Raw genomic sequence first — 15,422 nt, forward strand, 5'->3', positions numbered from 1 at the left:
TCTATTGATTGCGAAGAGCGTATAAACTCGTTAAGGAAAGTTGCCGTGGGATGGGTCGAGCTGCGCGGCCGCATATTATCATAGTATACACTCGCAGGTATAGGCGCCACGCGTCGATGCTCTTGCGGAATATTTCGCGTGTGTAACTCCCTTCCGCTACGCGACTGGCGTTCCGCGTGGGTTATTAATTAAAGTACTCCGCCGATGGAGGCCAGGTATAGTTTCATCAATCGCGATCTTTGTTTCGTTTTACGGGTACGGCACGTACGCGCGTAGATTGCGAATATTTTGGAATCCCCGTGGCTCGGTGCACGACACGCCGCGATTTTCTATTGATCGTAGAGCGGGCAACGCTCACGCTGTAGCGCGCCGGGCCGCGCCGCCGGGGCAAATATATCTGGAACGTAATCGGGGTATCGACGCGATGCGTCCCGATGCCGGACCGGTAATTAATTGCATACGGCTAATACCTTGCGTGTGCAACGCAAGTGACTTGCGCGTCATCGATGCTGCTCCGCCGGTGCACGATACGTTCCTGGCAACGACCCCTGACCTGGGCCAACCGACGGCGGTGCAGTGACGTTGCGGCGTGACGTCACCGAGTGCATCTGTGACGTCAAGAGGGTGCGGACCGCCGGGGTAGGAGCGATCTCATCCAGGTGAAACATTTTACGAATCGGGTCAAGTTGCTTAACCTCTCCCCGCATATTCCCCTCTTCCTCCGTTCCCATCTCCGTCTTTTAGCTTCTCCATTTCGTTAGCTTACCGTTTATCGTCTTCCCCGGTGCCCTCTCCCTTATCGGGGAACTTCGCCGATGCAACGTCTCTCTACTCCGACGTTTTTTCTTTCCGTTTTCCCGTAACGTATACACAGGTACGTGTATGTACATTTCGTCGAGAGATTTTATCGTTTCAAGAAGGAACAGCGCTGCTCAACAACGTAGTATCAGGTGGAATGGATTCCGAGTCGCGGGCGATGATTATCGCGATCGTCTTGAATTAAGGCTGCTCGAGTACTCGGAAAGAGCGAGCCCAGCCAGGCTCGGTTTTTCGAGCCGAGCCGAGCCGAGTACCCGTAAATACCGAGTGGCTCGAAAGAATCGAGAAGCTTGAATTTCTTCGAGCGGCTCGAATATACTTGGAGCGGATCGAAATTTTCGAGCAGACCGACTGTGTCGAGTACCTTGAAGCTTGATGATTGAACGTTTCGGGCAATACGAGTGTTTCGAATGTTGTAGGTTACGTTTATCTACGGGAATGTAAATAATGGTTATCACACATGGTGACACAGTAAATGGCAAGCTGGTCATTCATATGTTTCAATATCGCGAGTCGCAGCATAATTTATAACATAATACAACAATTAAAGGGAATTAGTCAACTAGCCCCGGTCTCTCCTACTCGAACAGCCTTATCTTGAATGCAATTTCGTCTTCATTGCACGACGCATCGCTCGGTGTTAGCGGTGTCTCCCCGACGTGACGCGATGGGCAAATATTCCGCCACGGTATGTGGGCACAATAACCGAGCAAACTTCTTCTCCGCTTGGTTTCTCCGCTTTCTGTCCACAGCGGAGGAAACCTTTGATCCGTTCGACCTCGAGTCGGCCAAAGGGAAGTACGGGTCCGCGCGCGCTTATTGGAAATAAAAGTAGCTGCAAGGTAAATTGAATGTGTCACGATAGAGGCGAATGAAACGATTTCCCTCAAAGCGGGCTCGACTTATTTTAAAGGGCAACTTGTATCGCGCGTACACGGCAACAGCAGCCCGGACTTTCTCAAATTTATACGATCGATTTAATCGAGATACGCCACACCTGTCGAGTCTTATTAATATTTACACGGCCAGGCAATTCCACTCGCTGCTTATTCTACTCGCTCGCGTCGTTCCCAGCTCCTACTTGTTCCTTCAGCGCTCCTTTGTGGCCGGTATTCAGACAATTTCCCGTCTATTTTTCCATTTCCAACGCACCTCTGCCCTTTTCCAACGGACCCTTGAAACAATAACACGTCCATCTTGATTCACCGCTCTGCGTTTCTCTGCCGTGCTTCTCCCACGCCCCATGTTTCTCCCGGCGGACCTCTTTTTTCCTCGATTTTCTTTTCGGCTGCTCGTTGTTTCGTCGTGCACCCGCCGCGAACCCCTTCGCGTCTCGCCACTTTCCCTCCTCCCTCTTTCCCCTTTATCCTTATTTTTTCTTCTTTTTTTTTTTTGAAATCAATAACGCAGCCTGACCCGGCTGGCTAGAGCGGGTCAAGTGGCCACCCGTGGCTGTAAAGCCCGGATGCCTCGGTGCGCCGAATGCACGGTAATATTAGCGAGCTAGTTTCGGCTAGACTCGAGCGAGGAATTGCCGAGTCAGCTCATTGGGATCGCGCTTTGTTCCGCTTCGGCGAGCTCGACGCGCACCGGAGGGCCATCCACCGTTGCATTCGGCTTAGGCGAGTCGCACTCTATCTTGTCCGCCCGTTTACCCTTCTCACGGCGCGCCCCTATTCACCCCCTATCCTTCGAGTGCCTTAAGCCGGAAATTCATTGCTCTGCCACGCGACGTTCTGCCCTCCGTTGCCTCCGCGACGTCAAACCTTGCCCCACCGAGCTTGATACGAAAAGCCAACGCTACCCTCTCCTTCGCTCACTCTTCGCCCCGTCGACACGCGTGTGGCTCGCCTCGGATAAACTCGCGCAATCACGGGCGCCGCTCACGTGCATCTGGCCCCGGTTAAACGATTCGACGAGTCTTTAATCGCGGATCTCTCGGTCATCGCCAACGATCCACGGTTCCCGGCTTCTGCCGCTTCTTCGTGGCCGCGAGTAGTCGCGATCTTGCTGCTCCGGCAAGAAGCATCGGCGACCGACCTACATCGTAACATTGCAGTTTTTGCGGGGGGACGTGGTTCCCGTTCGCGATCCCCTCGACCGCGCCCCGGCCACGTAATTGTTTGACCCGGCGTGGCGCGGCGAGGAGCGCGAACCTACGCCAGTGTTTTGCCAGCGTTTCGTACCGGGTATTTGCATGTTAAACGTTCTCGTTATCTTCGCTTCGATGTTACCGCGCCCTCGCGCCTGTCTTTTTACTTCGGCGAACTTTCCAAGTGGAATGTTAATGTCGGGGCGCTGCTCGTGACGGGTTGTTAGCACGGGCGCCCGTGGATTTTCCACGGACTGATTACGGTCATTCTCTCGCTGGCTGATCGTTAGTATTGCTATTATGCAAATGAGGAGACACGTACATTTACGCGGCGAGAGAAAGCCCGGCGAAAGTTATTAACCGCCGTCGAAGAATACCATGAACGGAACGCGGTCGGGATGGTGGCCGATTATCCTCCGCGAGGAAAAAGTTATGTAGCGACGAGTAACGACGTCGGTGAGCAGCTGAGCGCGAGAACTCGTGGATGACGTCGATCATTGATAATCGATGTGTTATTATGTGCTCGGCACTGGGATATGAATTTAACCGAGCGAAGAGTAGGACAGCGGCGTGACGTCACCGGCAGCAACGACGAGGGAGGAAGACATCGCCGACGCCGGGTAAGCTGGAAGGTTTGAGGTCGGTCTGCCACTGACGTAACACGCGGAGTCTCGCCGGCAGAGAGCAGCCCCCGTGGATACGGGTGACTATAAAGAGAGACGGGAGCAGAGAGGAGAGAAGAGGGCGGAGAACACTGGCTGACGAGCATCGGTATCGACCGACAGAGCAACGCGATGGACCGTGTAGTCAAGGGACGCTGAACCGTGTCGGGGACCTTAAGAGTCCTCCTCGTCGGCTCAAAGTCCTGGCATTTTCTTCTGTCGATCTTGCGGCCAGCAAGCCACGGGCGATTGAACGCATCGCGATCGACTAATGTTGGGGAAAAACGTCAGGGCTAGATAAATCTCCTCCTGACGGCACTACGTAGGTATTTCGAAGAGGAGAGACCCAAGGCCGTTCGTTCTCGATTGACCTAGGCGTTTTTCTGCCTACCCGAAGGTTTTCCGAGGGAGAGCAGAGCGAAAAATAGATTCCGATCAGCCTAATAGCCAAACGATATCAGCGAATGGATTGATAATACCCGGGACAGGCTCCTCGGTTAACAGGGGAAGACCAGCGGCGCGGGGATCGTTAGACGGTAATTTGCAAACAAATTCTCGCGGGTTTATATCCCTTAAGCATCCGCCACAGGGATGCGCCACAGGTTCTCGTTAATCATGTAATTCTCGTTCGCTTTTAATAAATTGCGGAGAGGCTACGGCAGCTCGGTGAGCGCCGATAATGAATCACAACAATGCCTCGCGCGGCTAATGAATTATCTTAGAGGTCCTCCCGCCACCCCTCCGCCGCCCTTCTCTCGGCCAGTTCTCCTTATTCGGCAACAAGAACACCGGCGCCACTTCCATCATTTCGGTCTGCTGGGCCAGTGGCTGCGGGAGAATCGGCATCAGCGACGGGGACGGGGATGAAAAATTGCAGGTGCAGCTGTCGACGCGTTAAAGCCTTATTAATTACGCCCAGGCCAAACACGTCGCGTCCTCGGGCGAGATCCCGGAGAAGCGAAGGCAGCCGGGGCCGACCGTCATGCTCGGGGACATTTTTCAGCCACCGCGAACCATCTTTCTCCATTTTCTTTCTGCCCGCGGCCTGATTAGACGACTAGCTGTCCCCCTCGAAAGACTTAGCTGGAGTCGCGTTCGCGTCCGACACCGTGAACGGGATCACTCGTATCAGCTTGGTCCGCGAAATCACTGGCCCGCGGACAGCCTCGAATCCCACAGGTGATTCCGGGCGACCGCAAATTACCGGGATCCTCTCTGTAATCAGTGCGCCGCGTTGCAACGCTTCGACTCGCCTTTTGACTCGACGGCGAGCCGTGCCGCGGGCGAATTAACGGTCCTCGACGCTCCCGGGGTGGGATTCTCCTCCCGGTGCCGTTGGGACGAGACGCGAGGACCGACCTCCAGGGAGGATATCGCGGGAACGAAAAAGAGAAGAGGCGCGGCTCCTGGGTGGGGAAAGGAGAACGGAATGCAGCAGCTGAAACGCTCACTATTCGTGTCGCGCGAAACGACGCGAACTGCATTCGCGCGGGGCGCAATTTTCCGCCGGACGTTACGTAATTACGAAACAACGAAATCGCGGGGCCGGCAGCCCGACCTCGCCCGGGCAGAAGTGGCCGTATCGCTATTAATTAAAAATTGAATTTTTCCGCTGACTCTGCTGGCACTGGCTCCAGCTCCGGCGAAAAGCCCGGGGACAACGAGTGTCAGGCAAACCCGATACGACCGGTGCTATTTCGACGTTACGTAACTCGATTCGTTAACATCCAACCGACCCTTCCCGCCGTTTTTAAACCACCAGTTTAATTTCCATCGACCGCTCGACTGATACACGAGTCGCTCGCGGCCCGCGGCCTACCTGGCCGTCATTATCGCAAAAGTGTGCTGGCTGCATGAGTTTTGCCGCGTGGGGATCGCTGATCGTAACCCGATCACGTGCACGCCGCGCAGAAATTAATCAGCTGGTCATCCAGCTACAGTGAAGCTCGCAGTGGCGATCTGACCGTTCTGAACCGTGGCTGTGGGTTATAAAAAAATGTCCGCAAATTCTGCTCTCGGACGTTCGTCTCCGAAAGCCGGTGCAAACTTTACCCTGTCGCGTCTGCGTTCTCGCGCGGGGGGCCAGCGAAATTGCGGGCGGCAGACGTTTGCTCGTATTACCTCTGCGCTCAAACAATGGGGTCAAAAGTTATCTAATTACAGAGAGAAGCAAGGATACGGAGGCGAAGCGCCGGTGATAAGAAGAAGCAGAAAAGTTCCTCCAAGTGCTCTCTCCGAGTAGTAGTTTCCTTCTTAAAATAATACGACTTGCGCGGCAAGTCCCGCCGTATTTTCTTGTAGCGGCGCACGTGTCTCTCGCCCCTGTCCCGAGCTATGCTTCGAGACTGCTCCTTTTCGTTGTCGCGTCCTCGCCATGGCCAGGCGACCCCGCCGGGAATGGGAAAGAGCGCACTTGTATACTTCGACAAAATCATTCGATAGGTGGTCGACGGGCTATGAATCGCGTAGGTAACCTGTCCAACCCCTCGATCGTTTCGTATTCGTTTGCACCGAGTATGTGGCCGGTGACGCGGCATTCTATAGGCTCTAATAGCTAGAGCACTTTTACGGCTTGCAGTGACGAACGTGATCCGACCACTTGATCCCGAACACCTTCGAATAATTAAGGACCGCCTCGAACGCGACCGTCCACTTTGAAATTTACGCGCGGCCCGTGTGGATACAAGGGGATTGGATCCGATGGCTTTATAATCCATTGGGAAATCTAACTCGAGAATGTAAATACTCGGATTAAACTCGACTACCCGAGCAAACTTGAACCCGACGGGATGGATCCGCGGCGTGTTGGCCGCGATAGATTTCAATCGAATTCGCGACGCGTCTTTGTCCCTCTGATAGACTTTCGAATTGGATGCTTCGAAGCGTTCCCGAGCCGTGCGTGCCCCGATTTATCGGCTGACCGGGTTATCCTGCTGCTAGGAAATTCGCTCGCTTATCAATTAATAAACGCGCTCCGGGGCCTGGCGTGACTCTAGCGAGAGCGCGTGTTCGGTCCTGGCTCGATAGCGAAATTCCCGAGATGGAAGCCAGTGATAAAGGTCGACGGTCTTTTCGCACCATCTCGCGGCTCGAGGGTATCGCCAGCGTGCACGCGCGGCTTGATTCCATTCGCGAAGCCACTGTGTGCTACACGCCCAAAGCCATGGTATGCTCAAGTTAATAATACTATATCGGATTAAAGGTATGGCAAGGGGCCAGCAGGTTCACGCATACTACCGTTACCAGGGTACGCTTTACTTAGGTGTAGGCATATCTCTGCTTGTGCATGTGCATGTTTGAACACCATCATCTGAAGACCTAGCAGAGTCGCCTATGAATTCCACGATGCACAATCATTTCCCACTTTTATTTCTCCGCTCTGAGTAAAGAGGAATTAATTATTCACTAGTAGCACAAAATATTGAATACACATACATCCAATATTAAAAAGAGGTTCAGTCACTTTTTGATATTTAAGTATACATACAATATTTATTCTAGATTAAGAAGCAAATATTTTTTTTCCAAATATACTGGAAATATTCATTTTATATTAGAAAAAATATTTTTTGGCACAAGTATAAATTAAATATTTATTTAATATTAGAAACAAAATATTTTTTCCTCGAATTTTCGGGAAATGTTCATTTTATATTATGGAAGAATATTTTTTTCAAATGTAAAGTAAACATTTATTTCACATTTTCTGAATATTTACTTTACATTTCTTAAATATTTAGTTCACATTTCCTGAATATTTATTTCACATTTTCTGAATATTTACTTTACATTTTTTGAATATTAATTTTACATTTCCTGAATATTTATTTCACATTTTCTGAATATTTGCTTTACATTTTTTAAATATTAATTTTACACTTCCTGAATATGTATTTCACATTTTCTTAATATTTACTTTACATTTTATAATTATATATTTTACATTTCCTGAATATTTATTCTGGAACTCTGAACTGTATTATTTTCACATTCCCAGAATATTTGCTTTATATTTTCTGAATATTTTTTCTACATACCACGAATATTTATTTCATATTTTCAAAACATTTATTTCGCATTTTCAGTATGTGTATATAATATTTGGAATCAACATGTTTGTTATATTAAAAAGTGTGGCCAAAAAAAAAATTTCTTTAACACTTGGAAAAAATATTTAACCAATATGTTGCGCCACTAGGGTTGTAACCCTTTAGATTGGATTGATGTATTTATTACCAACAAACAGCAGGCAAACTATCGCAAAATGTTTATCAGATCGATGGTGCTGCGAAGAACACCGCCTCTCCCAGCGGCGACATAAATTATAACATTATCATTACATGCAATATTAAATCTGTGTAATTGAATTACAATCTGCAGCGTAAACGTGTTTCCGCTTGACCCGTTTTCCATTTCGCGTGTCGCTCGCGCATATTAATCGCGAACAAACGTTTGTCGCGGCAAAGGGGAAACCGGCGTGAATCCTCCTGCATTTTTTTATGCAGATTCGACGTGGCTGAGATTATAGCTCGCGTGTGATCGAATTTACCGAATAGAATATTAACGGAGGTTACGGTGCCCGGCGACTACATTATTAATTCGACCGCGCCGTGCGTAATAACTGTGTATAATTTAATACGATTCCATATCCGGCGGGGTAAACAAGACTGTTTTGAAGCGAATATTGGGTAGCGGCACGCGGGGATTCAGGGGTCAACTTCTATCGCGCAATGAAACTCGCTTCAGTTAGGGGGGTATCGCTCGCATTATTGCTCAACAGTTTAGGGTACGCGCTCGCCGCGCTTATACGTTCCACCCGAACATGGGTGATCGGTCGGCTCTTGCTCTATCGACCGTAGCTAAAAGTGTATTCTACGAGAAGTGACAAAGGACTTAAGGAGGACGCGTAACAGTCCAAGTGCGGCTTACATCGTGCGGAAATTCTGCTGCAAAAGTCTAGGTAGCGGTGGCTGTCTGCCCCATCAGTTGTTCCCATCACTTGCATCGCTTCTGGCTGGCATTGGAAATGCATCAGCCATGGGACATGCACGGTATGTCAAATGCCCTCTGCTTTTGCGCACATTTATCATCGCAGACTGCTTAATAACGTGCAGTGTGGCAGTAAATGACGTTTATAACGGAGGAATTATAGTGAATGAACTCGAATGAGCAGCGGCGCGGTTAAAAAGCATGCCGCAGGGTATAATTAAAAATGCTCGACCGCGTGTGTCTCGGGGGTTGTTCATCGATCGGAAGCTGGTGCGTCGAGACCGCCTCCCGATTGGCTTGATTTGGAAGCCCGTTGGCTGGAGTCACGGGGATGTCAAAGATCGCGCCGCGAGTGGCTAGAATAACTGCCGGCTCGGAGGACGATCGCGTTAGCGTTATTAATAATTCCCGTTGCCATCGGATAACCGTCTGAATTGGCACGACGGCTCGACAGACACCGGCGCGACACGGCTCTCTGTCATTGAATTATTCACGCGTCGGCACATCGTCCGCGAATCTAAATGACTTCGCTCCGAATAATTCTTTTCTACCTGGCGGGCTGGACCGTTCGATCGTGGCACCGAATATCACACGACACACACTTGGAATCTGGCGGGAAAGACTAGGCCAGAGTTGGATCTGGAAGGGCGTTCGTAGAGGGTGGCAGGGTGGGTTATTGCGATTACAAGAGCGAGAGGCGATGCGGAGGAATCCCTCGCAGCTGGTTTCAGGAAACTTTTCCGCGATAAAGGTCTCGCTTCGAAGGAGTAGGTACTTTTCTTCTTCCCCGAGACGGCGGATGCTCCTGAATCGAGCATTCCGAAGATGCAAAGTACACCTTCCGCGTTCGTACCTTTGGACGAACTTGAACGTGCCGGCACGAAGATTGTTATCCTCCGCTGGGGAGCAGAGGGAGCGAACGGGATGGAGAATACGTCGGTAAAACTTTCGAACAAAAGCAACCATCAAGCTGTACCTGCGCCGTTTTATTTCTGAATTCGACAGCTTCTGCGTTTAAACGGCGATTATTCTCGTAGCTGCGATACACTCGACGGGTTTAGGAAGCGTGGATATACTTGTAAACGCGAGGGTCGGTGGGTCGCGTAACGGGGAGCAAGCTGATACACCTGCTCGACGATATCCTAATATCAATCCAATTCCATATCTTCGCTCGGCTGCGATTACGATAGGGGAAAGGTGAGATAGTTGATCACAGTTTTGCTTTTTTATTAAAATAATAATAATGGTTTGCTTTGTTTGTATTTAATTATGTAAGTTGTGATTCTTAGAGTATTCTGAATATACTTGTATAAATTTGACAGATGAAAACTAATTTGAATGACTGAAATTCAACATTTTCTGGCAGTGACGTTATGCACGAGTATCCCCCACTGAAGGGGAGACTTGATCAAAATGTCAGGGAGACTTGATCAGTGAACTTTAAAAGTAAATAACACATTAACTTTCTAAAAAATATTTATTATCTTCGTCAATAACATGAAATAAAGGGAATATCATGAAAAGAAAATAAACTATAACTAACTTGAAAGAACTACTGAAAAAAGAAAACCGAAGAATTAAACTCTATGACATAAAACAACATAAATGCATTCTTAACAGAGATTTCACTTACTTTGTTAGATATCATCTGATTAAGATGATGATGATGAAGAAAAGATTTTCCTTCTCACTTTCTTTGCGGTATTTTTCTGTTTCATTAACCGTTCTATGGTTCTTTTTGGGGCATTTTCAGCTGTCCAAGTATTCCACCTCACACACTGATCAAGTATCCCTCAATGCACTCGATTTGAAAAAGATGAAAAGTTAATCTTACCTTAAATATTTAGCTGAATCAATAAATAGCATTACTAGACCAGAAATGACTGGTTTTACTTAATATATTTCAAATCGTTGAAAATCCAATATAAAAACAAACAGCCCGAAAATATTTACTTTTTGGCTGCAAATAAGATCGAAGCTTCTGACAACATAATTCTATGCTCCCAAAAGAAAACTTTACCGTGAATTATTGCGATAATGCACACATTACTACGATAGCGTGACAGCAGCCACAAATTGCCAATATATTAATTAAAAAACTGATGCGATCATATATCCCAGCTGATCAACTGTCCCACCTTTCCCCGAATGATTGGCCATGCACGGGATACAGTGAATTTATTGGCCTTCAAACGCCAACTGTAAACTTTGCTGAAAACAGATACGCGAGTGTATTCGATAATTTACTAGCGATACGGAGAGTCGCGATATCGTGGAAATTGAATCCGTTCCGGTGACGTGCAACGAAAAAATTGACGATGAAAACGGTTGTGACGCTGGTGAACGGTTGTCGAATTTCCGAGCGTTTCGACGCGGAGCAGCCGTCGGTGCTGGAAAATCCGGCGAACGATTTTCTGCGATCGATCTCCAGCTAGCGATCTTAAAATTGAGTCCTCCACGGCGACGCGGCGCTTTATCGCTTCGCTTTCGCCCGTGGAGACTTCAAACTTTATCCTCCTTTTTTCACCGGCGCGAGAGCCAGAGGGAACTAGGCGCCGGATCGTGGCAAAATTTGACTTCCAAATGGCTAGTCTAAGTTTCATCTCCATCGAAATTCCAATGATTCCGCGGAAACTCCTCTCACGATGACTCCATTCCTCTTGCCCGCGGTCACGGCAACTTTTATCCCCGCAGTGCAGAAAAGATTCGCGCAACTTTTTGCCGAGCGGTCATTCGATTCGCGGAAACTCCAGCGACCACTTCTCGATGTAGCTTCCAATGCTTTCGTTACAAAATTATTGGGACTGATTTGCCAGACGTTATAGGTAGGTAGGATCAATCCCAAGTGCCGCGTCGTTGCAAGTCTGCGCTGGAAGAGCGTTTCCGATTTCCACTGGCTTTTCTAACGAACGACTGTGACGTAACCGTTATTCATTCCAGTGGACTAAGCATGAATAACCGACAGTCTATCCCGGTGCAAATCCTCCCAGCTCTCCCCGCGGCTGCATGTTCCCCTTTCTCCGTCATACACCGTGGCACAGCCTTACGAGCTTTATGAGCTTTATTATGAGCTTTATGACCCATACGAGAGACCGGGTCATCCGAGTTTTACGAGGCTTGTTTAAAGATTGCTCCCATCTCGCCTCTTCTGCCGAGGTGCAATTCCGAGGGGGCGAGTTTCTTCGTTGACGAGCTCGAGTAAAAGAAAGCTGCTTCTGTCGACTCCTAGACAGGATCAATTACTAGTGGACAGTGCGTTTGTAAAACAATTTTCACATGTGTTATCTGGCATTGTTCTATCGCGAGAAAAAGAACTCGGGGTTCCTGTTGAGTAGCTCTTGTGGTTCATATGGACTGGGACGGACAAGAAAGTTCCACGCGACGCATACAGGGCGATAGGGAAAGCGTTCATCACAGGGAGAGTTGATGCACGTAAAGCATCCTCGCGCTTACCGCGATTCAGGCCAACAATCGTTGTCGCTTAATTTCGCGAACCTCGCCCGGAGTTAGACTCGTTTCACTCTCACCCTCTCTCTCTCTCTCCCACTCTATCTATCTCTCCCAGCACCCCTTTGCCTCTCCAGACCCTCAGCCCGTTCTCCGTCGATCGTCGGCGAAACCGCTGGCTGCAACGCGAAACCGCGTTCTGACGTGCAACGTAATTTCCTACGTGCCTCTCGCGCCCCCTCCCGCGTCCGGAAACACGGAGCAGACAACAATGAAAGCTCCCTGCCGACTTGAGACGAGCGTTCGAACCGGTCGTTGTTGGGGTAGACGCGTCTTGCCACCGCGCGCCGGCGAAGAAGTGGAAATTACATCAAAGACGCGATTGTGCGGCCGGCATTGTATCGACTCCGCCACTGAGACACGCGAGGCCAGAAATAAACCGGGACAACCAGCGAGTTCGCGCATTGAATTCCGCTGCCTCTCAGGAGAATTAGTCTTCCCGGAGCGCGTGCGCCCGCTCCCCGCGAATTCACCGAATTAAAGTTGCGCTCGTGACTGCGGAAAATTGAAAACTCGCGGCCGACGCGTCCGCTCGAGCGCTCCCCCGGCTTAAAATTTCCGGACATTTATTCCGGAGTCGGAACGCATAATAACGTTGTCCCCGTTCCGAGCAGCGACTCCCGCGGCACGCTACATATCGCCATTCATACCTGATGCGTTAATAACGCCGCGATAATTCTCCGCCGATGTGAACGGGCCATTTCACGCGTTACGACTTCGCCCGCGCCAAGCTACGGCCGCGGAAATTTCCCGTCGCGTAAACAGCCACCGAGAGGTGTCTTCGCCTCTTTGACGGTGAAAATGCAATTTCGCGAGCTCGATGCGCCGACGATACCGCCTCCTTCCGTATCGGCTGCTATTTCTGCATCAGGGAGCCCCGAGTCCCCTGCGCTTTGCAGCCGAAGGCTGCCCAGCAACAAAGGCGTGGCCCCGTTCAAACAAAACGAGCCGCTTCGCGCGTGCCGCATCCCCGAAAACCCCGTGTTTCCCGTGTGCGCTGTGTGCAACGCTTTCGCGCTTCCGGCTGTTCCGAAAAGCAACGGGCAGGGGGCGGAAGGAGAACGGAGGCGTCAGGTCGGGGGCTGAAGAGGCAGCACGGTCTGGAAGCGTTCCGTCCAACCCCCTAGCCGCGAAACGAATGTACGAGCCAGCTCGGTAATTAAGAAAGAAGGTGAGCAGTGGGCAGGTCCTGCTGACAGCGAAATCTCGCGTTTCCCGTGCAAACGCGTTCCCACTAGATTCACCACCCAGCGTAGGTACACGTATATCTACAAGTATCAAACAAACATGGACGTGCCTCTGTTCCGTTCCTCTTTTTCGCGCGTCCGCGTCTCTGCTCTGTAACTCCAGCCTCCTCCAGCCTATTTTCTCCTCTTACCTTTCCGATTCCTTGCCACCGCCCCCTCTTAATCCGCGATGGTATCGTCGATGTTGATCCCCGAACGTGTCTCGAATCGTCGGGACTCAGACCGGGCGGATTATCCGTTCTGCGATATCAAACGAGGGAAAAAATGTTGCCGGCGGAAAGGGGGATCTCGAAGGGGGGTGGCTTTCCCTCCTGTGATTCCAGAACAACCGACGAAACTTTGCGAACTTCCCTTCCGGATAAATTGCCTTTAACGTCGAGTTGTCTCTCGCGTTCCAACTAATTCTCTCCCAGAGACGAACTTATTTAGTAGCCGCGGTATATTTAGCTCCGTGGGTACAATTAGTGCCCTCGCATTCCAGCAGGTCCGCCAGAATTCAGATCGAAAGAATTCGGAGGCGTACGTCAGTCGCGTATCTCACTATTTCAAGATTTCTGGACGGCTGTATAAGTATACGGGTTTATGAAATATTAAACAAGCCTGGAAGAGGTGGGCGGAGGGGAGACGGAGAGGCGCGAATAATTCAAACGCGTCGCATCGCTCGCGAAATTTCAGCTCGCAGCTCTGGGGTAGGCACGGGAAGGAGGTGGAGACGAGAGCCGGTGGAGCGGGCCGCCCTTCGCGTTTTTCCATCCAGTATTCATTTACCATTCCGCTGCGCGGTAAAAGGGTACATTTGCATGGAAATTTTTCTCGACTCGTTCCCGCTCGAAAGGTGACGTATACAAATCCACTAGCCCATTTTTCCCGGAGCGCGCGCACAGAAAGGATTAAAGTATTTGCCGTGGAAACGAAAATGATTGCGGGGAGAAGAAAATTATCGCGCACAAAGGACGCGACTCGGGCCCTTCAGCCACAAACACCTGCATATCTTCGCTGCTGGAGACTCCCTCGATTTTTTTTTTTTTTTTCAAAGACACCGTGTGTACGGGCTTTCAGTAATCCTCCTTTTGACTCTTTCCATCCCGGCCTGGGTTTCGTTTCCCAGCCGAGTCTATGCAGCTGTTTATCCAGGAAACGACGCAATCGACGAAATTCACCGATGCAGTCGCGACGCCGCTGTACTCCAGCGCACTCCGAGTAAAAAAGATGGTGGTTGCTTTTTTGCCGGAGCACTTGTCGACGTTTCTGAGTCGCAGCGTTTTCGCTACTCGATCGTCGCAGCCTCGTTAACGACGATTCCCTGTTTTATTTGTCCTCTTCTTTAATCTCTAACTAATCTCTTACTCGCTGCTTCCAGTGTCCCATATTTTTATCAGTCCCCTTTAATTCCGCGAGCAAGCTGAAGCGCAGCGCCCTCGAAGACCTCGCGAACCGTTCGAGGCAGTCGCGTCGCGCGTTGGGATGCTCCAACGAATTAACCTACAGCGAAGGAGCGGCTTGGAAAAACGCTGATTACGTTCTCGTAATTCGAACGCGTTGACCAGCGAGGCGTGTAAATCTCGCGCGACTCGCGAGCAGAAATTGGCTGGATGAGGGTGCGGAGGGGTGGGGGGAGGCGTGTAGGGTGGAACGATGTATTTACCCCGCGAAACGGCGAGTCGTAACTTATGCGGCAGACACAGAAGAAACGCAAATAGACAGCGCTGGGTCGAAACGCGAGAATAATCCTCTGACTGGTTGAGAAATTGCACTCGGCAGTGGATAGCCGGGGTGGGCGTGGTAAAAAATGTGAAGAGCGCAGCGATTCCAGGGGGCTGTTTCGTCTCGTTTCATCGAACAGCGGAGCAAGATTGAGATGTGCACGCGACTCCTGGACCGGCGAGGAAAGTCGCAGGACAGTGTCGCAATTAACGCGCTCCGGCGAGGCGCGTTGCGTGCATTATCTCGCGGTTCCCGACACGTTCCCTCCAGTAAACACTCGTTTCCTACGCGTCTGGTAAAAGCTGGGAACCCTTTTAATTCTTACTTTCAGCCTAGTCCGTCGGACGTCGCGGGTGTACTTAAAGAAAAGGAAACCTTGCGGCGCGGTGACAAGGGGAGCAG

At 50.2% G+C, this 15,422-nt stretch overlaps 1 protein-coding gene across 13 annotated transcripts in view; it reads left to right on the top strand.

The window, feature by feature from the left end:
* The first annotated feature begins 8,320 nt into the window (after positions 1-8,320).
* Positions 8,321-15,422, top strand: part of LOC143371722 (protein turtle) — an 87,255-nt gene continuing 80,153 nt past the window's right edge. For 6 of the 13 annotated variants that reach the window (XM_076817201.1, XM_076817209.1, XM_076817208.1 and 3 more), the window contains exon 1: positions 8,323-8,624. The gene's annotated coding sequence lies outside the window, so the exon portion shown is untranslated. Of the gene's footprint in view, positions 8,625-15,422 lie in introns of all 13 variants that reach the window. The other 7 variants (XM_076817206.1, XM_076817212.1, XM_076817215.1 and 4 more) reach the window with 4 other exon arrangements.

Source organism: Andrena cerasifolii, chromosome 7 (genome assembly GCF_050908995.1).
Source record: "Andrena cerasifolii isolate SP2316 chromosome 7, iyAndCera1_principal, whole genome shotgun sequence".
Taxonomy (NCBI): Eukaryota; Metazoa; Arthropoda; class Insecta; order Hymenoptera; family Andrenidae; genus Andrena; species Andrena cerasifolii.